A 27,481-nucleotide genomic window follows, 5' to 3' on the forward strand; every position below is an offset into this window, starting at 1 on the left:
TCACTGACAGGTCATTGACCTGGGGGGCTGCCACGGGAGCGGACTGCTGGGCATGATGGACCTATGGTCTGGCTCGGCAGAGGCGATGCTTATGTTCTTATGTACCCTTTTAAGATGAAATGGTATAAAGATTTTGTAATGCCACTAGGATAGTCAGACAGCAAATTTTCAGTGGGTTTAGGGAGAGATGGGTAGATAAAAAATACCCTCTCTGCCCCCCAGTCTCCACTCTCTCCCCCCCCCCCAGTCTCCACCCTCTCCCCAACTCATAATATAAATAACTGAACTGTCAGCTGAAGACTTCCTTGAGTTCTCCATAAGAACCCAGACTTCCGTGCTGCCATGTTGAAAAGTCGGCATTCTTGAGCCTAAGCCGACACCTAGGGCTCCTTTTACGAAGGTGTGGTAGTGGCTAGAGCACTCAGAAATTTAACCTGCGCTATTGCGCACGTTAAGGCCCTAGCGCCCCTTTGTAAAAGGAGCACCTAGAGCAGTAGTAGGGAACTCCAGTCCTCGAGAGCCATATTCCAGTCGGGTTTTCAGGATTTCCCCAATGAATATGCATTGAAAGCATTGCATGCAAATAGATCTCATGCATGTTCATTGGGGAAATCCTGAAAACCAGATTGGAATACAGCTCTCGAGGACCAGAGTTCCCTACCCCTGCCCTAGAGTATGCTCAGTTTTTGTGCATTGGTAGTCAGTGATGGCACTTTAGTGAGGACCAAATAGCAGAGCTGGCCATAAAAAGGATGCAAAACCACCGATTGAAAAGAAGTTCAATGAAAGTTTCAAGTTTTATTAAAATTTTGATTCAATTGCAATATCATAATTCAACGCAATGCACAAATAAAACAAGGGGTGTGGGGGGGGTCCACCATGTTTAAATACATTGGAGACAGAGACATTAACAAACCTGCACAAGAATAGAGCAGGAGGAACTACAATAAATATAGAAAAGAAAGACAAAAAAGGGCACAACATAAAGAGGGGTAAAATTTATTTATTTAAAAAAAAAGTTGGATTACCTTGTGTAAATCAGGTGTCAAAAGCATCCTTATATAGCCATTTTAGCATTCCTTTGAACCTAAGGGCTCCTTTTACAAAGAAGCGCTAGCGTTTTTAGCGCACGCACAAGATTAACACGCGCTACAGCACACGCTAGCCGAAAAACTTCTGCCTGCTTATAAGGAGGCGGTAGCGGCTAGCGCATGCGGCATTTTAGCGTGCGCTAAGCGCGCGCTAAAACCGCTAGCACACCTTTGTAAAAGGAGCCCAAAGTGTTTTTTCTTGGGATCTTTAATGAGACTATGTAGAGTTCAGACATTTTTTTTCTTTGCAGTTTCAGTGGTTTGTATTTCTGAAGTAGTTGAAAGAGAAGTACTGTCCTAGGCACTGCTCTATTATCTGATTTTTACTATTCTGAGGCTTATCCCAGAGGATCTCAGACAGATAAACTCATTGAATCTGTAGCCTATAATATTACCAGGCTGTGATTCCTTAACAAGTTTTCTTTAATACAAAACTTAAAACAAAGAAATAAATAAACTTACAGTTCAGTTGCTCTCAAGGAATTTCTTCTTTATAGGATCCATAATCTACTGATACCTCCTATGGTTAGCGAAAGCCAGGAGTATATATCACATGCTCTTTGTGATACTGCTAATACTCTGCTCCAACTTAGTCTAAATACAGTTTAGTTGGCTAACAAATTCAAAGGTAAAAATCAGAAGATGAACAGTACTTTCTCTATGGTCATGTGCAGCTCTAAAATGGAAAAAGCAGTGCACTCTGGGAGCTTATCTTAAAGAAATACACTATTTATATATCTGAAAACAAGCACTCTGCTCACATTAATATGGGGACAGAACAACTACTTTCCATGGTGCCTTGGAGTTCATATCAACTGTGACCTCAGTTTTCCAACCTAGATCTCAATTTTAGTCTGGTATTCTTTCTCAGACCTGAGAAAGATGTGTTTATTGAGGCAAGTTCTAACTTAGGCTTCTGGTGGGATGAACAGAGAGGATCTCAAATCTGAAAAAATTAAGGCCAGTACTGGACAGTAATTTAAAGAGTGGGTAGGGTTGGGCAGACTGGATGGACCATTCGGGTCTTTATCTGCTGTCATCTACTATGTTATGTTACTATGGTAGATGCACTGTTTTTCAACAAGACTGATTATTGTAATGCTCTGTACAGTGGTCTGAAGCAGGTAAATCACACACAAGAGAAGTTGTCAGGAGAAATGGGGGCTCAGTACACTGGGTGAAAAGCAGTGCAAACTGGGAGCTTATCTTAAAGAAATACACTCTGTTTATATATCTGAAAACAAGCACTCTGTTTACATTAATATGGATAAAACACCAAAATATAAGTTGGGCGTGCCCTAGGGCATTGCAGGAAAGTTAATTCCGTAGACTACAATAAAAATATATAAACTTCAAATCTAAATTTTTAAGATAAGGAGCACCCTCAGCATGAGTTTGAAAGCTTTAAAGAGCGACTCAAAGAGCAGCTCTGGTGCTTAGAATAGTAAAGCCAGCAAACATTGAGCAGAGATTACCACTCACTGCCAGCCGCACACCATCATCTGGGTGCTCCTGTGTGCTTTAAAGTGCAAACAATGTGCAACAAATAAATATATATATATATATAAAAGTGGAAGACAAAAAGTTTACTGTCCTGCAATGCCCCGAATGCCTAACTCACTGACCTGAACAGAGAATGAAAAAATTAGTCACTTGTCCCTCCAGGTACTTAGCTGAATAAAGATGCTGTAGTCAAATAGTAGCAAGGAGAGTCCAGCTTTTTTTGGATCAAAGACCAAAGTTAAGGTGCAGTCCTCTTTCAACACGGCTCAACCCAGCAGGGTTTCAGGGCAAAAGCCCCTTCCTCAGGAACCAAACAGGCCAACATGACTGTAGGTCAGAGGATATTTTGTCTTGGGGTTTTTGCTACATTAATATGGAGACAGAACAACTACTTTCCATGGTGCCTTACAGTTCAGATCAACTGTGACCTCGGTTTTCCAACCTAGATCTCTATTTTAGTCTGGTGTTCTTTCTCAGATCTGAGAAAGATGTGTTTAATGAGGCAAGTTCTAACTTAGGCTTCTGGTAGATGCACTGTTTTTCCAACAAGATTGATTATTGTAATGCACTGTACAATGGTCTGAAGCAGGTAAATCAAAAAGATTACAGCTCATATAAAATACAGCAATAAGGATCCTGGCATCAGTTGCAAGTTTGATCATATGACTCCCCTTTTACAGTATATTCTTATCATTATCTTCCCATGACTTTCTGAGTATACTTTAAGACTCTGCTCCTCAGTCACTGCATTCTTCATACTGTGCTACCCCTAATTGATTTAGGCTTTTGATTCCCTATATTCCTGAGAGGGCACTTTTGGTCCTTAAATGGCAACTTTATCACCATCCCCTCCCTTACTGCGAAATCACTGGAATTGACTCAAGAACATCTTGTAGATATCTTGCCACTTCTATTTGCAATAGACATTGAGAGGAGGTAAGGCATCAGATTTCCTACCTGAAGTCTAAGTCTAAGTTGAAATTTGGCTCTCCTTTCTAAAGGGTCTTCCAGTCCCTCATAGAGGGAGGGAGGTAGATAGTCCATCTGGATATACTATCTATTTGTTATATTACCCACTTTTGAGGGGGGGTCCTTTGGTGCAACTTGTTGTGTTCTTTTCTTTGAGATTTTTTGGACTTTCATCCTTGTTTCCCATCTTAAATTGTCTCATATTTGTTAATTGTACAACATACATTGGAATGCTGCAAGGTAGTCTATCAAATTAATTAAATATGAGACATTAAATATTAAAATAACAATGAAAACACAGATATTGTTTGTAAACAGCAAAATAGAAGATTGTGGGATGACTGTAAAATTATTTCTTTATTTATTTATTTTAAAAATTTCTATCCTGCTTATATCCTAAGCGGGTTACAATGTCTACATACATAGATGAATAGAAACAACAAATATATAAAATTTACAATTCTACAAATCCAACAGAAAAACTAGGCATTAAAATACATCAAACTCCCATTTCAAATTCAGTCCTGAAAAAATCATCCAGACAGGTATCATTCTTATATTATAAAAAATAAAAACAGGAATCAGTTCTGACAGAGTTCATTTTTTAAAGAAACAGTCCTACCAATATGCAGAAGTTCCATTTTTGGTCTGCATATGGAAAATTCAGTAAGATATCTGCATATGAAAAAATTGGTCTAGAACAGTGGTTCTCAAACCTGTCTTGGAGAACCAACAACCAGTTGGGTTTTCAGGATATCTCTAAAAAATATGCGTGAAAGAGATTGGCATTTAATATAAGCCACAGGCATGTAAATAAGTCTCGTGCATATTCATTAAGGATTTCATGAAAACCCGATTGGTTGGTGGTCCACCAGGATAGGTTTGATAACTACTGGTTTAGAACAGTGCTTTTCAGCCTTCCTGGAGGCATATCTGGCCAGACAGGTTTTTCAGGATCACCACAATGAATATTCAAGAGATACATTTTCATTTCATGGGTCCCTTGTATACATAAATTTGTTTCATGCATATTCATTATGCTAATCCTGAAAACCCAACTGGCTGTGTGTGCCTCCAGGAGAGGGTTAGAAGCTCTGGTCTAAAAGGTTACAAAATAACTAGAAGAAACTGCAAAACTGGGACCTACATAATTAAATAAGTTTTTTTTTTAAGTCACAGAGTAAAAAAATTGGTAGAGGAGAGAATCCTATAAAAATGAGGACAATGAGGATTACAGCAAGCTGTAACAGGCACAATGACTGACCCAAATATTCTGATTCTGAGTAACATAGCTTACTGCCTAAGGTTACAAGAGCAGCCCTTGGGAAGACCGTAAGAGTGATGTAAAAATAGTACTCTGCATAGATAAACCAAGAGAACTATAAAATCGACAAAAAAACCAGATACCGTTGTTCAAATAAAGTCATCTGTGTAAGAGAGAAAGGGCATATTACAGAAAAAGTTCATTGTAAATAAATCAAAACACAGCTTTGAAAGTAAAATTGTTGAAGCTGGAGTTGAAGTAAATTAAATTCTGATAGCGGCAAAAAAAAGAAGAAAGCAGTAAATGTTCTGAGAAATAAGTGATCCTGGGAACAAAAAGAAGTAGTGAAATGAAAAACAACTCTTAAAAAGAAACAATTATGTCACAATGAACATGAGAAAAAGAGAAAACTGAGAAAAAGTATTTTGGCATGGTACTGATGCTATGTGAAATTTAGAATGAAGGAGTGTGAGGTAAAGTATTTGGAAAAACAACTGAAAACAAAACCTACATATCGAGGTCAAGAATAGTCTAACATGTATCATACCTTCTGTGAAAAATTCCCTAACCGTTATCTGTCCCGTTTGTCTGTTTTGATTAGATTGTAAGCTTTATCGAGCATGTTTAATGTACAATGCTCAAACAGTTCCTGACCCAGTCCATTACTTTGGGGCCCATCTTGAGAACACTGAGGCCAGGATTCTCACACTGACATCGATTTTCTAGGCGTTGAGAGGTGCCCATACCTCCATTAAAAATCCCAACCAAATGGTGTTTTTAACTGAGTTTTGATGCGCATTCTAGTGCCTAGAAAATCAGCATCAGAATCGTGCCTACATAGATGCTTTAGGCTGCCAAATGCCAAAGTAGGCATGGCCAATGCCAAAAGTGCCTACATAAATATGATTCACTTGAAGATAGGTGACGGAAATGTAGGCCCAGAAAAACCTAGTCTAAATATCTGGTGCCTATGTTTTGCATCGACGCAATTCTGAAACCGGCGCTGTGTGATTGACACTTGATTGGCAGTCACATTTAAGACGGCCACCAATATCGGTGCCAGTTTGAGAATCCGGGCCTCAGATTATTTATTATATGCCTTTGTGGAACACTGTCAAAGGCTTTGCTAACATCTAAATACAACACATCTAGTTCACTCCCTCTATCCAATTCTTTAGTCATCAAGTCAAAGAAATGGTTCAAATTTGTCTCACAAAACCTGCCTCTAGTGAATCCATGTTGCCTCGGGTCCTGTAATCCAATGGATTCCAGAAACATCATTATTCTTTTTTTAAGTGTTTCCATTAATTTACTTATCACAGCAGTCAGACTTACCAGCCTATAGTTCCCTGCTTCTTCCTTACTTCCACTTTTGTAGAGAGGGATCACATCCACCCTTCTCCAGTCCTCCGGTACCACTTCTGATTCTAGTGAAGCATTGAAAAGGTCAGTCAGCGGAGCCACTAGAATTTCCCTAAGTTCCTTCAGTACCATCGGATGCACACCATCCAACCCCATCACTTTGTCCACTTTAAGTTTAGCTAGCTCCTCATGAACACAATCCTCTGAAAATTGATCAGGGTCTACCACACTTCCATCCCTATTTGGATCTCCTCTCTTATGAGGAAAGACTAAACAGGTTAGAATTCTTCAGCTTGGAAAAGAGATGGCTGAGTGGTGTAGAACAGATACAAGTGGATCAAATTTTTTACTCCATCAAAAATTATAAAGACTAGAGAACACTAAGGCCCCGATTGGCTCAGGTATTTAAGGCCCCTCCCATAGGAGAGGCCTTAGGTACTTGGGCCAACCAGAATCTTAGGCCTCTCTCACAGTGCATTCTGGGATGCACAGGGAATAGCCTAACATTCCAATTGGTCAGATTCCTTAGGCTACCCTCTCTTAGGCCCCTCCCTAGTGCATCCCATGATGCACCGAAAAGGGAATGCCCACCATTCAGTGGAGATGGGCCTGCTGGCCTGAGGGAGTAAGGTACTTTGGCGGGTCTGGGTTGGTTTGGGGGAAGGATTGGGGTGCCAGGGGATGTCTCAAGGGGGGTGGCAGCAGGAAGAATTTGGCACTCCTTCTGCCATGGGCATTCGGGAGTGGGGGCATATTTGGGGGTTCTGGCATCCCTCCTGCTGGTAGTCTTCATGGGAGAGGACGGGTTCCCTGCTGCTAAGCTGATCAAGGTAGGGAGATTCTCTTGCTGCGATCAGCTCAGTGGCAACCCGATTTTTTAACTGGCGCCTATGACATGGATGCCATTTAGTGAATCGTGGTGTTAGGTGGGCTTAGGCGTCTCTCTGTGAGGACAGACACGATTCTATATTGGACACCCATGTGCGTCTCAAAAGCCACTTAGGTGGCTTCTGAGACCAGGTGTCCTATACAGAATCCAGCTCATAATAAATAGGGTTATTATGTAACTATTTTGACCAGAACATGAGTAAAAATAGAGAACAAACAGATTTGTTAAAGTTCTTCATATAAAATTCCAGTCAAATTGGGAAAACATGTTAGCTACATTTTAAGTTTTATGTTGAACAGTATCTGCTGTAAACTGCCTTAGCTGAATCTCTTCATAAAGGTGGTTAATAAACCACAATAATAAAATAAATAAAAGAACAAGTCTAGCATTCCTGGTGATGGTCATTTGAGAACATGGGAAACAAAGTAAAATAATTTTCTGGAAACAAATGTGAGCAGTTGGCAAAAAAAGATTATTGCTGTAAGGTTCAATTAGAGAAATACCTATCTGACACAGTTGTTTAATTCCAAAGCCACATAAAAATAGAGAAAAGAAATCTAGAAAGAGAGAGGGTGCATTTTATTACCCACCTGTGCCGGACTATTTGCCAATAAAAACATGGCGCAAATGCTCAGGCCTAAATGTAGGTGCAGATGTCCTTATTCTCTAACTACGCATGTAACTTAAAGGAATGCCCCCAATCTGCCAATGATCTGCCCATTTCCATACCCCCTTACGTGTAAAATTTAGATGCAAATCCTATGTCTAGATTTATATGTGCATAGAGAGGGTGGATAGGGACAGATTCTTCAGACTGAAGGGGACAACAGGTACGAGGGGGCACTCGGAGAAACTGAAGGGAGATAGGTTCAAAACAAATGCAAGGAAGTTTTTTTTCACCCAGAGGGTCGTGGACACTTGGAATGCGCTGCCGGAGGAGGTGGTCGGGCAGAGTACGGTACAGGGATTCAAACAGGGATTGGACGGATTCCTGAGGGATAAAGGGATCGTGGGATACTGAGAGAAGTATCCAGGAAATAAGTATAGAAACCCGACCAGGTCGTGCATGTGCAAAACCGGAGGGTTAGGACTTCGATGGGAAGATAGGACTTCAATGGGAAACCAGGGTGGCAAGGGGGCCCCTTCTGATGATTCAGACAGGTGACCTGTTTGGGCCGCCGCGGGAGCGGACTGCTGGGCATGATGGACCTATGGTCTGACCCGGCGGAGGCACTGCTTATGTTCTTATGTTCTTATGATTGAAATTAGTGCCAAAAATTGCTCCTGTTATCCTTTTCTTCTCCTCTCTTCTCTCTTTCATTTTTCTTTCCTTTTTCTTTACTGCTCTCTCTCATCTTTATCTTATATATCCCTTACATACATTTTTAATAATTGGAGCCTTTGCTCCTATACAGTTAAACATAGATTTATATATTTTATATACAGAAAGCTTTATTTTGTTTCTATGTACTTTAAATGATTCTTGTATCCTTTAAAATACTTAATAAAAATTATTGAACTGGAAAATGCTAATTATTGATAGTAACTTAGTAAATGTCAGTAGATAAAGACCTGAATGGTCCATCCAGGCACAATTCCTGTAGAGTACCTCAGGGCTCCCCTCTATCCCCCTCTCTATTCAACATCTACATGGCTTCACTGGGACATATGTTATCTGATCTAAAACTGAAATCATATATATACGCAGATGATATCACTATTATCATTCCCATAACTTCTCTTACACAAGAGACTGAACAACTCACCTCTTCTGTCCCCAACAAGATAGAACAATGGACCACACTATTCAAATTAAAACTAAACCCAGAAAAAAACAAAATTTTCTTGGCGAGTCCCACCAACAAGATAACAAACACCAACTTGAAATTAAACGGGTTTGACTACCCAATTAACCCCACTATCAAAATCCTTGGAGTCATCCTGGACCGATGCCTGATTTTCGAAGTCCATACTGATGCTCAGGTTAAAAAATGTTTTGGTACCCTCTGGAAACTTCGCACCATCAAACACTATTTCGACTTCCTCTCCTTCCGACTTCTGGTCCAATCACTAATCTTAAGCATCCTTGACTACTGTAATATTATATACCTGGGATCCTTTAAGAAAACCATCAAACGCACTGTACAGAATCTAGGCCTTAAGTTTTAATTAGGCATGATTCTGTAAGGGGCACCTATGTGTAATTAACATGAAATAGATGTCTAACTTTAGGTATCTATCTTTTAGGCACCTAATTACAGAATCTGTCCATTTGCGAATAAGTTACTTCAGTCCCTCAATTGATCATTTTTTTTCGGGAAGCATTTTAAGAAACTTTTTCACTCTATAATATTTCTTTTGTCTCAGAAATTTGTTATATGCTTATAGCTCTGTTATAGGCCTACATGTGAACCAAATTTTATTATTATTATACACCAAACCATTTGTTATAGAAAAAAAATGAAAGGGGTCATTTCTTTAGAAACATGGTGTATATCTAAAACTATCACAGTTCTAAACGGGCCCATCAAAATATACCTGCATTTCTTTTTTTAACAGCAATATATGTATTTTTTTTCAAAATATGCCTGTCAGCATTAACATCTGCTCCAAGTAATGTGAAAGTGTCAGCTAATTGCTTGTTTTGACTTTGAATCTTGAGGAATGATTGAAGGAGCAACTGTGCTTAACTCTAGTGTTTAAAACCACCTCCAGTGCCCAAAAACATGAGTTTTGATGTTTATCTCCTTAAGTGATTCCCTTTGGATGTCCAATTTGGTGAAATCTATACATTCTATTGCAAGAGTGCCCCTACTTCTATGCTCAGACCCACCAGTCATTGGGAGCCCTTATACTAAGTTGCAGTAAGCACTAGCATGTTCCTGCCTCTGGTAAAAATGGCTTACCACGGGACGAGCTCTGGTGGCCCATAGTAAAATGCATGCACTAAAAAATTAAATTTTATTTTCCTGAAAGGGGATGTGTTTGAGGGTGAGGAGTAGGTATGACAGCACAAATTGGTTGAAAACTCAAAAAAACTCTGTGGAGTGACGATGTTCCCAAATGGACTTTATTTGAAAGTATCAAAGTTCCAAAGGTAAACTAAAATCATCCACATAAAATAATTTCATCCACATAAAAGTAAATCATCCACATAAGAGCCTTAAAGGACCTAGTCCGCTAGGGATACAGGACCCAACACAGTCCGCGTTTTGACAAAAAGTCTTCTTCAGGGGTCTCTGGGGGTCCTATAAAGGTGAGTACGTGGGAAACAATTGTGTAGTGAGCCAGAAGTGAGACACTGCTTGCACAAATCAGTTAGCATGGAAGGCATTGCAGTGTATTAATTGATTAGCGTGGGGTTTGCTCACATGCTAATTTTTTAATGGTCACACATTAATGACAAAATTAGTGCATGGTTATTAATTCAGAAAATGGAAAAATCAATTAATTTCCAGGCACTTGAAAAGTGGGTTTAGTGAATGGGAAAGACCCATATAAAGGGCACTCTAAGGCAGCAGTTTAGTAAAAGAACCCCTTGATATACAGTGGTACCTCGGTTTACGAGTGCACCGGTTTGCGGAGTGTTTTGCAAGACAAGCAAAACATTTGCAAAATCGGTGCCTCGGAAACCGAGCATGGCTCGATTTACGAGTACCCCCCCTGCGATCCGACCCCCCCCCCCCGACACGATTGGGCACCCCCCCCCCGCCACGATCCGACATCCCTCCTCCGACACAATTGGGCACCCCCCCCCCCCCCGCCGCTTCTTACCCTCATCTGGGCACTCTTAAAGATCGGCCTCCTTGTCTGCTGGGCCTTGAGCATCTGAGCATGCTCAAGGCCCAGCAGACAAGGAGGCCGATCTTCAAGAGTGCCCAGATGAGGGTAAGAAGCGGCGGGGGTGTGCCCAATTGTGTCGGGGGGGGATGTCGAATCGTGTCGGGGGGTGCCCAATCGTGTCGGAGGGGTGCCCAATTGTGTCGGATCGTGTCGGGGGGGGGTCGGATCGTGTCGGTGGGGTGCCGGTTCGAGGCAGGGGGGGTGCCTGATCGCAGGGGGGGCCTTCGAGGGGAGCAATGCCGGTTCTTGGGGGGGGGGAACGCATCAAAGTAAGTTTCCATTATTTCCTATGGGGGAAACTTGCTTTGATAAACGAGTATTTTGGATTACGAGCATGCTCCTGGAACGGATTATACTCGTAATCCAAGGTACTACTGTATTTGAACATGTTTCTTTGTAAAATAGCTGTTCCTACTCTAGGTGCTGCCAAACATATAGGTTTTCTTATGTTCTTGCTGATTTTCTTTTTAAAAAAAGCTCCATGTTCAAACTGTAAACTTCCTGACTTAGATACCTCTTTTCCCAACTAGATGTCCTATGAAAAATTGGGCTTTATACATATTAAATATATAGATGGTCTGACAATGGAGTCTTTACAGACTAAGGGGCTCATTTTAAAAAAAGAAAGATGTCCATAAAATGACATAAACTGGCACTTGGACATCCTAATTGTCAGGACATCCAAGTGCCATTTTTTGAAACGAACTTTCTGGAATATTTGCTGGTTTTCTTAGCCGCTGTGCATCCAAAGTTCATAGGGGCATGTTGGAGGTGTGTTATGGGCAGATTTAGTGCATGCTTAACACTTGGACATTTGTGGTGATAATCAAAACTTTCTCAAGATGTCCTGGATGAAACTTAAATGATGATGAACTTAAATGTCCAAGACTAGACCTGTTTTAAAACTAAGTGCCAAAAATGTACCCAAGTTGACACGATGACACTGGAGGGATTAAGTAATGACACCCCCCCCACCCCCCCCCCCCCGACACACACACACACACACACACACACACATCCAGTGGTCACTAAACCCTTCCCATCCCACAAAGATCTGAATGGAACAGTATATACCTGTCTCCATAACAGCAGCACCTGGTATGGAAAATCCTAGTAGAGAATCACACAAGTGTTTTAAGTAGCCTGGTGGGTGGGCTAGTGAACCAGAGAGAGGAACACCCAAGTCCATAAGCCACTCTAACCACTACATATATGGTGGAAAGTATAAGGTCATCAAAACCCTATTATATTGTCATATAGGTTTTGGGTGAGTTTTGGAGGACTCACCATAAATTATAAGGCGGTTATGGTGAGATATTCATTTGGCACCCTTTATTTAAAGTTCACAGCAGTGCCTTCTAAGATGCCCAACTGCTCTGTGGCATGTCTGTGTGGCCAGTTCATTACAATGCTGGCTCCTCCTATGTGCAAATGGGCTTGATTTGGACGTTTTGAACTTGAACATTTTTGTGGTCGAAAATGGTCAAAAAAGTTGGGCATCCTAAGAATGGACATCTTCACAGCCAAGAGGCCTAAATAGGCGATTTTTGGAGAAAAAAAATGTTTGGACATCTAGTGGTTTAAAAAATGGACATTTCTCCTAGTCCCTCCTATCGGACCCCCCCCCCCCCCCCGCCCCCGAAGATAACTGTTAGAAGGGATGCCCACTTCTTCCTGCTGGAACCCCCCTGAAAACTTGCCCCCACCCGGACAACCCCCAAGCCCACCCAGATCCCCCCCATACCTTTTTCTTGTAGGCTGGCTGGAGGGATGTTTATTCCCTCCAGCCGACAGGCCCACCTCCACAGAACGGTGGGATGTACTGGGGAGAAGGCCTAAGTGTCTGGTTAGCCCAGGCGCCTAAGGCCCCTCCTATGGTGCATCCTGTTCTATGGAGGTGGGCCTGCCAGCCAGAGGGAATACTCATTAAACCTATGGCCACAAAAATTAGGTTGGTATAATCTAGACAAATATTGATTAATATGTATGTCCAAGAATGTGTCCAGATTGTATTGATTTTAAACCTGACGCCTCAGCCCCACCACTCCACCGCAATGTTAAGTTCAAAGAGCGGGAGATTTACTGTGGGAGCCTCATCATTGGCTGTCGGGTTTGTATCCTAAATTTATTTATTTTTGTATTTTTTGTATTTTTAATAAGTTTTTAATATATTTTTCAGTATATTTTTCAGTCATTAGACTTAGACTTTAAGAAGTTTTAAGAAATAAATATTCTCTTTCTGAGTATCGTGATTTTAAAAGTACTTGATACTTATCTCAGCGTTAAACCCAGGGAGTCAGACCCGACATGTTTCACAGCATTGTGTTTTATCAAGGGTCTCCCTGTAAGATATTAAAAAGAGAAAAGTAGTCACATACAATTGTGTACACTGCTCCCCTCCAATCTGTAATTCATTCAATGTCAGTAGTAGTTCAATTCAATAGTGTACTCACCGAGGGCGCCGCCGCCATCCGACTCCACTACTTTCATGAGAAAAGATGGCGCCGGCGTCCTCGGAGTGAAATTTAAATCCTCCCTCGCTGTCATACAAAACTCCTCCCCCTGCATTCAATTGGTCCTCACAAGATTATACCGTCCCCCACTCTATACCGATGTTTAATCCGTGGGGTTCAACTGTGTCCAAAGAAAAAATGTATCTTTGCTCAAATTCATTAAGCTTAACAGGATCCCCCCGTCCCTCCCGCCCTGTTACTTTCTTAATAACCCGCCACCTCAACTCTGTCACTGCATGCTTGAACCTTAAACAGTGCTCCACCAAAGGAGCCTGCATGATCTTGTTTGTAATTCGAGATTTGTGCTCAGTTAACCTAGTTTTTATTTTTCTGCTCGTACGTCCAACGTATATAAGCTCGCACGGGCATACTATGACGTAAATCACCCCCTCCGAATCGCAGTTAGTGATATGTTGTGCCTTCAAAATGTCCGGACTGAAAAATATACTGAAAAATATATTAAAAACTTATTAAAAATACAAAAAATACAAAAATAAATAAATTTAGGATACAAACCCGACAGCCAATGATGAGGCTCCCACAGTAAATCTCCCGCTCTTTGAACTTAACATTGCGGTGGAGTGGTGGGGCTGAGGCGTCAGGTTTAAAATCAATACAATCTGGACACATTCTTGGACATACATATTAGCCAGAGGGAATAAGCATCCTTCCAACTGGCATACAAGAAAAAGGTATGAGGGGAATCCGGGTGAGCTTGGGGGTGTCTGGGTGGAGGCAAGTTTTCAGGGAGGGTTCTAGCAGGAAGGACTGGGCGTCATTCTTTTCAGTGATCTTCGAGGGGGTTTCCAGCAGGAGGGATTGGGCATCCCTCCTGTCGGTGATCTTAAGGGTGGGTGGATTTCTGGCAGGAAGGACTGGGCATCCCTCTTGCCAGTGATCTTCGGGGGATGGTGGAAGGAGGAATTGGGCACACCTCTTGCCATGGACATTCGGGGGGGGGGACTCTTCAGTGGTTCTGGCAGAAGGCACTGGGTATCCCTCCTGCAGGCCAACTTCACGGGGGGGATGGGTTCCCTGCTGTGGCTGCTAAACTAATCGCAGCAGGGAGATTCCCTAATCTCGAATAAGGCCACTTCCAGGCGAAACCACACTCATTCCTAGCCTTGGGTGAGCTCCCTAGGAATAGGAGGGGTGCTGGCGCCTGGGGCAGAGCACCCTTCTCGCCCTTTTTACTACATCACTGAGTGTGCCTAAGGTTTCAGTGCCTTCTGGTGCCTAAGACCGCTTAAGCATCGCTAGGCGCAATTATATAAACAGCGCCTAGTGGATAATTGACAATTGCGCTCAGTGGCACCTCCAAGTTAAGCAATTTTTCTAGAATCAGGGCCATACTACATAAGAGGAACATATTTAGCAGCATTGCCCTGAAACAAAAATAAAAACTAATCAAAACAAAACAGAATTAACAATACTGCAAATTACAAGCAAAACAAAATGTTTTGGGTGCCCACCCTCAGCCTAAACATGGTTTTAGCCAAAATGGGTGAAGGCAATTTTCAGACTGTCTTGATGAGATGTCTTTGAAAACGTTCTTCAATCAAATCTGAAGGATGTTTCTTCAATGTTCTTTTCTACGGATCCCAAGGTCATGCATGCACAGGAGCTCCGCTCTTCCACGGTTCAGACATTCTTACTTTTTCTTCCTCTTATAATTACTGCACACTAGTTTCTCATCTGGCTTAATTTATGCTCTCTCTAGGTTTCTAAGCATAATTGTTGGGAATAATTAAAAGGTCCTAGAGGAAGATTTTGCAGAAACATCATAATTGTTCTCCAATTTCCATTAATGTAATTAAGGGAAGTGAACTGAGTCATGAGTGCCCTGTTTTCCAATATATCATTAGGTGTTTGTGCTCACAGTAAAATGTTAACTGCAGGAAAAAAAGATTATAAATAATCAAATTGGATATATACTGTTTTTACAAAGACTAAAATAAGATCATTGTTTTTAGTTCCTTCCAATGTATTGATTTACTGTAAATATGTTGTCATGGTGAATATGTTGCTTTTTCTCTAAATTGTAAGCTTTAAAAACTTGATATGTTAAACAGTATATCAAATCAATAAATCAAACTGAAAGATTTGTAGACTTGATAAGCACAGCCCCCCCCCCCCCTCACTTTTACAAAGTCATGCTAGTGGCTGCCAATATGGTAACTACTCCAAAGTTCATAGAAATTTAAAGGGCTTCAGGACTTTTGACGCATGGCAGCCACTAGTGTGGATTTGTAAAAGGGGAGGAAATGATGGATGCACAGTGGCATTGTAAGGGGGGGCAGGGGACAGACTGCCCTGTGTGCCATCATGGTGGGAATGCTGGCACCTCTCTGCCCTCATGCCACATGCGCCTTCCCCCGGACCTTTTTAAATCTTTGCCAGTGTGAGCAAATTCTCCAGCCTACTACTGTAAAATCACTTCTGGGTCAAAGGGCCAGGAAGTGACATTAGAGGGAAATCCAATGCCAACACAAGCAGCAGGCTGGAGAAGCTGCTTGCGCTGACAAAGATTTAAAGAGATACACTATTCCCTAAATCTGCGCCTATCTCCCATCTGTGCTCTAAGGATGCCTAAAGGACACCTAACTCCATCTAAGTTCCAATTAACGCTTGTTAAGACCCTTAAATCACTCATTATCCACTTGAATTGGACGCCTAAAGTTAGGCGCACTTTACAGAATCTATGCCAATCAGTTGGACTGCCAGATGACCAAGGATGTAAAACGGAAACTCGGGAAAAACAAGGCCACAGCGGAGAGATTAACCCCCTGTTTTACTAAGGTGCGCTAAGCGTTTGGCATGTTTTTAGCATGCGTTAAATCTACGCACGTGCTAACCGCTAACATGTCCATAGACTAACATGCCCTAAATGAATTCTTTGTTTCAGTCTTCACTGAGAAAGATGTGGGGAGCTACTGGTGCTAGAAATGGTATTCAAGGCTGGTGAGTCAGAGAAACAGAAACAAATCTCTGTAACACTGGAAGATATAATATAATAGGGCAATCTGACAGAATTGAAAAATGAGCTTGCGGAATTATTGTTAATAATTTGTAATTTATCTTTAAAATCCAGCATGACACTAAAAGACTGGAGGGTGGCCAATGTAATACCAGTTTTTAAAAAATGTTCCAGAGGGAATCTGGGAAATTATAGACCGGTGAATCTGATGTTGATTCTAGGCAAAATGGTAGAGACTATTACAAAAAATAAAAATAAAAAAATTACAGAGCATATAGAGTGAATAGATTAAGACCAAGCCAAGGGAAATCTTTAGTCAAGAGAAATCTTGGCTCACCAATCTACTATATTTCTTCAAAGGGGTGAAAAAAAAGACATGTGATTAAAGGTGAACCGGTTGATATTGTGTATCTGGATTTTCAAAAGGCATTTGACAAAGTACTTCATGAAAAACTTCTGAGGAAATTAGAAAATCATGGGATAGGAGGTACTGTCCTTTTTTGAATTAAGAACTGGTTAAAATATAGAAAACTGGGTATGGTTGAATGATAAATATTCTGAATGGAGAAGGGTTAAATGGGGTTCCCCAGGGATCTGTGCTGGGGCAACTGCTTTTTAAAATATTAATCAATAATCTAGAGATGTGAATAACTAGTGAAATAATTAACCCCTTGTTTTACGAAAGCATAACCTGGGTTTTAGCGCCGGCAGTGGTGGTAAATGCTCCAGCACTTATCGAATTCCTATGAGCATTGGAGCAGATACCGCCACTGCCGGCGCTAAAACCTGCGCTATGCATTTGTATAAGAGGAGATAAATTTACTGATGACACATAATTGATTAAAGTTATTAAATCGCAAGAGAATTGGGAAAAATTGTAGGAGGACTTTGCAAGACTGGGCATCAAAATGGCACATGTTTTAATGTGAGCAAGTGCAAAGTGATGCATGTGGGAAAGAGGAGCATGAATTATAGCTATGTGATCCTGAGTTCCACATAAGGTGTCAACCACCCAGAAAAAGGATCTAGGTGTCATCTAGGATCTAGGATAATATGTTGAAACCCTCAGCTCAGTGTGCAACAATGGTTACGAAAGAAAATAGAATGTCAGAAATTATCAGTAAAAGGAATGAGAAATAAAGATGAGAATGTTATAATGCCCACAACGGCAAATCGCCCCACTTCTGAGTGTCCAGTAAGGAGAGAGATTTGGTGGGTCTCCAACACCCACTCAATTCCACACCAATTGTGTGGTACACACGCTTAGCAGGTAATAATGTCTATTCTTAACCCTTATTTTCACCTCCTCATTGATGTCTTGCTTAACACTTAGGGCTAGATTCACAAAGCAAACCGATTGTGTACCGATCGGTTTGCAACTCCTTTACTATCAAATTTCCATCCGGCCTGATTTACTTACCTCTCCTGCTATCCGCTTCAAATCCATGCATGCAAATGAGGTGAAACACATTCAAAGTAGGCTGGGACGCGATTCACACCAAATTTCTGATCCGATTGGGCTGGCCAATCACCTGAAGAAGCGACTGCTGGGGGTCAGTCGAAAACGTCTTTCCGACTGGAAGCCCTGCTCTCTGCCCTGCAATCTCTCCTGCCTACTCACCCTGATTGCTGCCCTGCTTCTTATCTCCTGCTGCTCGCCCTCATGCCGCTCTGCTCTGCCTCGATATTCCCTGAATCTCTCCTGCTGCATCGCCGTTCTCCTGCCCTTCCTTGAAGCTCTCCTACCACAACACAATCTGTTTGAAAACGAACTGTTGAAGTCTTTTCAGGCAGACACACTTTATCAAAACTTTTAAATTGCAGGACTCACTGTTTGTTTTCACAGTCTAGCTATTTTTTTATTTTTTTTTAAATAGAGACAAATGGCTAAGCATGCTCCTCTTCCCAACAAAGCTGCAGGTCTGCTTTAAAGTTTCATGTATGGACGAAATTCACGGAAGATGCCTAGATCACGTCAGTTCTATTTAGTTAGTCCCAGTCCCCCCCTCCCCATTGTATTAAGGCAGGTTTTGGAGGAACTCAGGAATGCTGAGGTCGCATCGCATCTCAGACGGGCATGCACAGACCATCTTCAGAAGGTCTGCGCATGGGCGGGAATTGTTATAGAGCGATCCTTGCAGGCAGATGGGGGCGTTCCTCCAATCATCCCCATCTGCATATTTTTCATTCCTGAATTCATTGGACCTACCCGGATCTGGCCTGATCGGGCATATTAGTGAATCCAGGCCTTATTGTTGTTTCATAGTTCAATGAACCAATTCAAATAAAACATCCCAACAAAAAAGTGATTCTGCACATTAAAAGATAAGTAGAAACACTTTTTGGGGGGATGTTTTATTTGAATTGGTTCATTGAAATATGAAACAACAATGAGGGCTCCTTTTACGAAGGTACACTACGGGTTTTACCGCATGTACCGGATTAGCGCGTGCTATAGCTCACGCTAGCCAAAAATCTACCACCTGCTCATAAGGAGATGGTAGTGGCTAGCGCACGCAGCATTTTAGCATGCGCTATTCCGTGCATTAAGGCCCTAGCCCGCCTTTGTAAAAGGAGCCCTAAGTGTTAAGCAAGACATCAATGAGGAAAATAAGGGTCAATAATATACATTATTACCTGCTAAATGTGTATACCACACAATCAGTGTGGAATTGAGTGGGTGTTGGAGACCCTCCAAATCTCTCTCCTTACTGGACACTCGGAAGTGGGGCGATTTGCCATTGTGGATGATTCCAGTTTACCTCACTTTACTATCTTCTATACCTTGTTAGTGATTCACTGATTGAGTGTTATAATGCCCTTATATTGCTCCATGGTGTGGCCACACGTCAAATACCGTGTGCAATTCTGGTCATTATTACTCAGAAAAGATATAGCAGAATTAGAAAAAGTACCAGAGGAAGGCAATGAAAATGATAAAAGGGCTTGTATGATTTCCCTATGAGGAAAAGCTAAAGTGGCTAGGGATATAGGAATATATGGCTGGATTTTGTAACCAGTGCCCAAGTCGGTGGCCACCTTAAAAGTGGCCACCAATCACCTGTCAAACATTTTAGGGTGCTGGTTACACAATTGTGGCTTTGGGTAGTCCCTACCACTCAGCTGATGAAGAGGGGGGAATTCCCCTGTCGTGATCAGCTGAGCAGCTGTGGCAGGGAACCCCCGAACTCCCCATACTGTCCGTGGCAGGAGGGATGTCCACTCCATCCTGCCAGCACACTCCTGCTGACATCACTGGCAGGAGGGATGCCCATGGGATTGGCCTTAGAGATCTGGCCAATTAGAGTCTTAGGCTACTCCCTGTATAGCCCATAATGCACTGGGAAGGAGGTCTAAGACTCCGGTTGACCCAGGTGCCTAAAGTCCCTCCTATGGGAGGGGCCTTAGGTGCCATGGCCAATCAGGGCCATAGGTCCCTCCCCAGATGCATCAGGAAGGAGAAGGCCCACCATTTGGAATGGGTGGGCCTGCTGGCCAGAGGGAGTGGGCATCCCTACTGCCGGCCTTCAAGAAAAAGGTACGGGGCTGGGTTTCAGGGGTGGAGTGTTTAGGAGGGGTGCCAGCAGGAGGGATTGAGCATCTCTCCTGCCAGGGATGTTAGTGGGGGTTCCAGCAGGAGGGAATGGGAATCCCTCCTTCCACGGACAGTGTGGAGGGGTTCAGGGGTTCTCTGTCATGGTCACTCAGTCAATTACAGCAGGGGAATTCCCCCGCCCCCCATCAGCTGAGAGGCACGGCTCTTGGGAAGAAGCACTCTTCTATAAATTGTACCTAATTGTAGGCTCCTTAATAAAATAGCACCTAGATATTGGGTTGTTGTTTTTTTCATTGCCAATATTTTTAGGTGTGATATATAGAATTGTCTTATTTGTTTAATTGTATATTCAGTGATGTTCATGTGGAGGATAATTTCACAAAAATCTACCTGTGTGTGAAAGCTCCAGAAAAAGGAGGATGGATTTAGACATCCGGGTTTTACTTCCATTGCTTTCAATGGAAGTAAAACCCAAAAGTCTCAGTCCATCCTCCTTGCTTTCATTGCTTTCAATGGAAGTAAAACCCAGAAGTCTTAGTCCATCCTCCTTGCTTTCATTGCTTTCAATGCAAGTAAAACCCAGAAGTCTCAGTCCATCCTCCTTGCTTTCATTGCTTTCAATGCAAGTAAAACCCAGAAGTCTCAGTCCATCCTCCTTGCTTTCAATAGAAGTAAAACCCGGATCTCTAAATCCGTCCTCCTTTTTCTGGAGCCATATGCTAACCCTAAGCGTATGCATACACACACATATGCTAGAATTCTAAACATTTCCGTGTGTAACCAGCATGCATCTAGATTATACAATTGCTATAGCACTATTGGATACAAGAATAACTTGAAATGAATTAATCAGTCATTCAGATTATTCTGTAGATGTTTCAAAAATTGGCCATATAATATTTAGATAAAGCTGAGATGTTCATTCTTGAGTTAAGATTGGATAACTGAAGTATAGGATATAGGTTCCCCTTATGCACCCCTGTCTTCAGATATGAACACATTGGACTTAAAGATTTGCAGTGTTGTCCTAACCATGCACTCCATTTCAGATTTGTGCTTCAGTTGCTGGGTATACTGTTGCCTTTAGCACTGAAGCACTCATTCGCATCCAGAATGTAAAGGAAAAGAAATGAGGTCCATCGTGGTTTATCTGGCTGCTATGCTACAGGCTGTTCAAGCAACTCAGAAACTGGATTTGGCACAGATATATGGAATGGATACTTTATTTGCGAGTGACTCAGAAGAAATTAGATGAGGGTCATTAGAAAAGGCTCATTATTAGCTCAGCTACCCAGAGGACAGTTAAGCTTCTACTATGATACAGGCTTTTCCAGATACTTACAAATTGCAACTAGATACCCATTTAGCACACTGATGCCATGAGCTAATGCAACCTTATCACGCTGGGCTAATGAAAGAATAATAAGAGAATATAAAAATATAATGGTTACTCACTTACAAAGTGGATAAAGAGTCTGATTGTATTCTCAGCCCAATTGAAAGTACATAAATAAAGTTAATGGAGAGAAAAATGCACCATATGGTTATAGGACTAACAATATACATCTCGACTAGTTTTAGAAGGCTAACACTCTCTACATCAGGTCAGACTAGAGTGGGTGTACCAGTGACAGCAATGTGGAATCCACAGCACATGCTCTCTTCCTCGCCCTAAGCTGGAAGACATGTCAGGACCAGGATTACCAATCTACCTACCCTAATATCCTATGGGAATAATTTAGTAAATAAAAGCAAATATGTAGAAAAAAAATTTCTCACTTTAGTTTAGTTGTAAAGCAATTCTATAAATGCACTCGATAGATCAATATAAATATATTGGGCTCCTTTTACTAAGGTGCACTAGCGTTTTTAGCGTGTGCTGCCCCCCACGCTAAGCGTAAAAACTAACGCTAGCTCAATGGTGGCATTAGCGTCTAGTGAGCGTTAAAACCATCTAGCGCAGTTTAGTAAAAGGAGCCCTAAATGAAGGGAATGCTATCAATGGCATTCAAAAAATGTGCACCAGGAAAAATCCATGCCAAGTCCTGTTCTGGAAAGAGCCTGCTTACACAAGCCTTAGGCAAAAAAACTCCACATTTTTAGTCACATACCATCATCGGGTGCCCCTATTGTGTGCTCATACAGAGAATGAACCTAATACCAAAATAGTGATAAATTAGATTATATCAAATCCATCAAATCAAGAAGCAAAAAAGTTTTTACCCCCGTCCTGTAAGCCAAACGGAAAAAACTCACAGTGGCCGCATTCATACATTCATTAAAGTTCATCAAAAAGTGCTACAAATCTGCCCCTCCTTCAGCCTTACAGAACAGAACCATGGTGAGACCTCATTTGGAATACTGTGTACAATTCTGGAGGCCACACTACCGAAAAGATGTGCTGAGAGTAGAGTCGGTGCAACGGATGGCCACCAGGATAGTCTCGGGGCTCAAGGATCTATCGTATGAGGAAAGGCTGAAAAATTTGCGGCTGTACTCACTCGAGGAACTTAGGGAGAGAGGAGACATGATCGTGATGTTTAAATATATTACCGGTCGTATCGAGATGGAAGAAGAGATTCTCTTTCTCAAAGGACTCTCAGCCACAAGAGGGCATCCGCTCAAACTCAGGGGCGGGAAATTTCATGGCGACACTAAGAAATATTTCTTCACCGAGAGAGTAGTTGATCCTTGGAATGAGCTCCCATTGCAGGTGATCGAGGCAAACAGCGTGCAATAATTTAAGAGCAAATGGGATGCTCATGTGGGATCCCTTAGAGCAGTGGTTCCCAAACCTGTCCTGGGGGACCCCCAGCCAGTCAGGTTTTCAAGATATCCCTAATGAATATGCATGAGAGAGATTTGCATATAATGGAAGTGACAGGTATGCAAATCTCTCTCATGCATATTCATTAGGGATATCTTGAAAACCTGACTGGCTGGGTTTCCCCCAGGACAGGTTTGGGAATCACTGCCTTAGAGGGTTAAGCCAAGGGAACCTGTCACCAGGAGTGGGATCCCTAGGATAGTCGACTTGGGGGTGGGTCAGTGGAGTGGGAAGACCTGATGGGCTATGGCCCTTATCTGCCATCATCTTCTATGTTTCTAACAGCGGTATCCACACAGCGTTTTTTCAGCCTCTGCCAGGCTGAATTTTGGCAGTCCCTGACGAAGGCGCTCTTAGACTTGAAACCGAGCTTCGTTGGACATTTATTGGTCATCGTTCCTTCAGCTCCAAAAAAAACCTGAACATTTAAAGCAGAGCGATGACTTTACTGAGATTGGATTTCTTTGCTGCTAAGTGGTCTCTTTAACTAGCAGATTTGTAGCACTTTTTGATGAACTTTAATGAATGTATGAATGTGATCGCTGTGATTTTTTTCGTTTGGCTTACGGGACGAGGATAAAAATTCTCTCGCTCATTGATTTGATGGGTTTAATATAAATTAATTTATCACTATTTTGGGATTAGGTTCATTCATTGTATGAGCACACAATAGGGGCACCCGATGATGGTATGTGGCTAAAAACGTGGAGATTTTGGCCTAAGGCCTGTGAAGCAATTGAGTGGGTCCTTGTACCGTCTCATCTGAGCTTATTACCTCACACTATTAATATTTTCCAATATTATTTTTCAATTATTGTGGTATTCAGTGGTTGTGAGCATCATTTAAAACTAAACATGGCCAAGACTGAACTACTAATCCTTCCGCCCAAACCTACATCTCCTCTCCCCCAACTCATTATCTCATCAGCTTGCAACCTTGATGTCATCTTTGACTCCTCTCTCCTTCTCTGTGCAAATCCAACAGACCACCAAAACCTGCTGCTTCTTTTTCTGTAACAACACCATAACTCAACCTTTCTCCTCTAAGCACACTACCAAAACCCTTATCCACTCCCTCATCACCTTGCATCTAGACTATTGCAACCTGTTTTTCACTAGCCTCCTGCATAACCATCTATCTCCCCTTGAATTCATTCAGAATACTGCTGTATTTTATTTTTATTTTTCCTCTAACTCTACTTTTCACTTCTCTATTACCCTCCAGGTACTTTAGTTAGATTGTGAGCCTTCGGGACAGTAAGGGAATTTTTCAAGTACCTTTCTTATTTCTAATCTTAATGTATATTTTCTGTAAACCGCTTAGAACCTAACGGATGTAGCGGTATATAAGAAATAAATTACATTACTGTATATTCCACCAGAGTCATTATGCTCACATCACCCCTCTCCTTCAGTCACTTCACTGGCTCCCCATCCACTTCTGCATACAGTTCAAACTTTTATTGACCTACAAGTGTATTCACTCTTTAACTCCTCAATATTTCTCCTCTCATGTCTCTTTCTACAATCCTCCCCGAGAACTCTGTTTATCAGGCAAATGTATCTTATCTGTACCCTTCTCTTTTACTGCCAACTCCAGACTGCACCCTTTCTCTCATGCCTGGAATAAATTGTCTGGTCAGTATGTCAAGCTCCATCCCTGGAACTCTTCAAATCCAGAATAAAATCCCACCTCTTCAAAGATGCATTTAACTCATACCCCCCTCACCCTAAGCACCCTGTGAAACTCTCTAAGCCCCTACTTACCTGGTAGTCTTTTTATTTAGATTGTAAGCTCTACTGAGCAGGGACCATCTCTTAAATATGTTGTTGTACAGCGTTGCATATGCCTATCAGTGCTCCAAACAGGACATTAAGATCTTTGCAGGACAATAGGTTGGTCCTACCATCAGTAGGTAGAACTAGATGGGAATTAACTCGGAATAAGACATTCTTTTTCTTGGCACCTAGTCTTTGGAATCAACTTCCAAAGATTATTCGTACTGAGGTTAATCATAAAGCATTTTAAAAGCTATTAAAAATGCACTTTTTTCAAGCAGCTTTCAGAATTGATTTCTTTCCGAATGATCATATCCATTAATTCGAGAGGCTTATAGGTAATCCAATTACAAAGATACTATTTTTATGACTAGACGGATTTGAATGTATCTTGGATGTGTAAGTTTAGAATAGTTCTTATGTTTATATTATGGAGTTCTTTTCTGTTTTTATATCATTTTGTAATTTTTATGTAATCCACTGAGAACTTATGCTAGATTTGGCAGAACATCAAATTGCAATAAACATAGTAACAGTAGTAGTAGCACTCCAGGCTGAACATATTTTATAGGATATCACTTGGCATGGATTCCCATGCCCAGTTTTGGGTATTAGGACTTCCTGTTGGTTGAACTGGACATTGGATTTGCCTTTATTTGGTTTTCTTGTACTTCATAGTAAGGCAAGTCATTTCTCTTTCTTTTGGTATGCTAGATGGGCACACAATCCCAGTACTCTATGTCTAAATATTTAGAATACCAACTAACCTGTCCATGCCCCTGCCATGGCCATACCCCCTTTTGGATTGTGAATGAGTACAACTTTTAACTTTTACCTTAAACCTGTTATATGAGGTCCTGCAGCCAACCACTAGCCACACTGCCATAATTTGCCTTCATTTTTCCATATTTCTATATACGGACTGAGCAAGAAATACAGGGAAGAATCTGTGAGGCATGGGTGGTGGGGAGATCAAACTTTGCCACCCAAATTGTAATCATACACAGAGATTTATAGAGCAGCATATTTCTCAGGCATTAGACACCCTTCATTTTTCCATATTTTCCATTCTATCGTATATTTTTTAAAATACTAATATTGAGCTTGAGTAGCAATGTATTGAAGGCAGCTTGTTGAGGTTCTTGGAAGTCCCATACCGGATCATGTTTATAAACAGATTACCTTACTGTGTGGATATTGTCACAGGGCTGTTCCTGTTCCTAGGGAGGAAGCCTTGCCAGAAAAGGGAAATGGGGTTAAAACCCTTGAAAGTATTCCTAAACCTGCTAAGGAGAGTCCCAAGGCAGCTCCTAGGAATACTTACAAGCCAAGCCTTCCAGCAATGAAACCTCCTAAAACCCTGCCTAAAGTAGGCAGATCTGGTTTAGCTTTACCTAAGCCAGTTATAGGAAAACAAGTGGAAAGACTACATCTTCCAGCAGGCATAGAGCCAGGGAAAGGAAAGAGAAGGGCTGGAATACTAGCCACTCCCAATCAGGCTCAAATTGGTTTAGGCCAGTTGAGAAGCTCTCTGAGAGCAGGTTACCCTAACACACCTGCAGGGAGGACTAATCAACTTCCTGCAATGAAAGAAAAGGGAGTAGTTTTCTCAAAGCAGGAGAGCCAGCTCCAGAAGCAGTTTGAGGGCCAACCTCTAAGTACACACCTGCTCCAGACCCAGCAAGCCAGAGCCAGCCACAGATTGCAAGCCCAGAGAATCAGGAAGCCACAGGCTACCTCCTGGCTACCAGCCCAGGCAGAGGTTGGTGAGATAGAAGCCACAGAGAACGATGAGTCTGTGTTTGGGCAAGACACTGATGAGGACCTTGCTTATAATATGGAGATAGAGGAAACAGAGTTGCCCATTATAGAAGGAATGAAAATAAGCTAATCTTTTTCTGTTAAAGAGAGCTGGGTTAAGATTTGGACTGTGTATTAGACTGAGAAGGCTGAATTTTTGTTTGAAGAAAACTTTACAGTTGTTTTTTTTTTTTTCTTTTTTTGAGATAATGGGTTTGGAACTGACAATTGTTTGTGGGGACACAAACCTGAAGAAGCCTGTTTGAAAGTTTGATTTTGATCAATAAATTATACCAGGAAAGTGAACCACTGTCATTGGACTTGTTTTTTTTATTATTCCAATACCAAGCTACCAACAGAACCTCACGTAACCGCTTGGTTAAGGTTCTGTGTGCACTGGCTAAGGCTACTTGCTGAGCCCAGCTTGGCTGCGCCTGGTCATAATATGAAACTGATAGCATATCACCATGTTTGTATCTTATATTTTGACTGAATTATGGTCCATCATGATCCAGCATTCATATAGCAATTCAATCAACATAATAAGTCAACAAAGTTGCATCATTTTTGCAATTTGTTTTCAATTGTGATGGCATCGCTATGCATGCATGCTCTGCAATAAGGGTGGTTTGTAAATAATTTCCGATGAAATAAAATTTTGCATTGCCTTTCAAAGCACAGTGGGGGGAGAATTTGGAAATTGGGCATGTAATTAATGCGGTTCTGAATACTATCACATTTAAATGCCATAGCAATTTTGATGTTGCCATCTGGTACAAAGTAACTTTGTGAATGCTTAGAATATTATTATATAGACAGTATAAGAAATATTGAATCTTAGATTTCTACTGTTGCTGAAAAACACCAAGATGGTTTCCCAATTACTAACCCAAGAGGGGGAAACAAAAGTCAATTTACAGTGGAACCTTGGTTTACTAGCATAATTCGTTCCAGAAGCATGCTCGTAAATCAAGTTACTCGTATAGCAAAGCGAGTTTCCCCATAGGAATGAATGAAAACTCGCTTTGATTCGTTCCACCAACCCCCCCACCAGCACCCGAGGCTACCGGCGCTGCTCCATCACCCCCTCCCCCTGCTCTAACCAGCA

This window comes from Geotrypetes seraphini, chromosome 9 (genome assembly GCF_902459505.1).
Source record: "Geotrypetes seraphini chromosome 9, aGeoSer1.1, whole genome shotgun sequence".
Classification (NCBI taxonomy): Eukaryota; Metazoa; Chordata; class Amphibia; order Gymnophiona; family Dermophiidae; genus Geotrypetes; species Geotrypetes seraphini.